The 984-nt window shown below is 42.9% G+C and overlaps 1 pseudogene; it reads left to right on the forward strand.

Annotated features, from left to right (window-relative positions):
- Window positions 1–282: 282 nt before the first annotated feature.
- LOC138845090 (translationally-controlled tumor protein pseudogene) lies at window positions 283–763 on the forward strand (annotated as a pseudogene).
- Window positions 764–984: the final 221 nt, after the last annotated feature.

Here is a 984-nt window from a genome sequence, read left to right on the forward strand (position 1 = left end):
CTTAAGCCCAAGGAATCTATTATATATAAAGAACTCCAGAAGCCACCTGATGGCTTCGCCCTATAAACCCCTAGAGTAGGGCCTGCATATTCATGTCACCTTCAGTATTAGCTTCCTAATGCTGCTCTGAGAACTCCACATATGCCTAAAAAAAGCCACAAATTTAGCTATTCTGCCCACTGCTTGCCACGCCTAAGGAGCCCTTCAGCTACACCGCGCTGACTTAAGAGCTCCCGGCTCCTGCTGAGGCAGCAGCACTGTAATCCCCCTTCAGCCACCATCATGATTATCTTTTTGGACCTCATCAGCCACAAAAGATCTGGGAGATGGCAGGTGGGCTTTGCCTGGAGGTGGAGGGGAAGATGGCCAGTAAGACAGAGGGTTACGCTGATTCGCTCATGGTGGAAATGCCTGTGTCCAAGGCCAGGCACAAAGAGCACAGCAATCATGGATGTTGATACAGTCATGAAGCATCACATGCAGAAACCACCTTCAGAAAAGAAGCCTACCTGAAGTGTGTCAAAGGGTACATAAAATCAATCAAAGGCAAGCATGACAAACAGTGACCAGAAAGAGTAAAAGCTTTTATGACAAGGGCTGCAGAACAAATAATCACATCCTTGCTAATTTCAAAAACTGCCAGTTCTATATCGGTGACAACATGTATCCAGATGGCATGGTGGCTCTGCTGGACTGCCGTGAGGGTGATCTGGTCCCAATTATGATTTTCTTTAAGGATGGTTTAGAAATGGAAAAATGTTAACAAAACTGATAATTACTTTGGATTTATCACTGCTCACCTAACTGGCTGTATCTTGTCATCCACAGAACACCAGGACTTAGAAGAAATGGGAATGCTGTAATCTTGAGCACTTCATTTATTTTGACCCTAATTTACTTAGAATGAAGGAATTATTTTTAAGGAAAAAACATTGTCATGTAGATTGTCTACAAATAAAGTACATTTAAATTTAAAAAACCCAC

This window comes from Oryctolagus cuniculus, chromosome 13 (genome assembly GCF_964237555.1).
Source record: "Oryctolagus cuniculus chromosome 13, mOryCun1.1, whole genome shotgun sequence".
NCBI classification, from domain to species: domain Eukaryota; kingdom Metazoa; phylum Chordata; class Mammalia; order Lagomorpha; family Leporidae; genus Oryctolagus; species Oryctolagus cuniculus.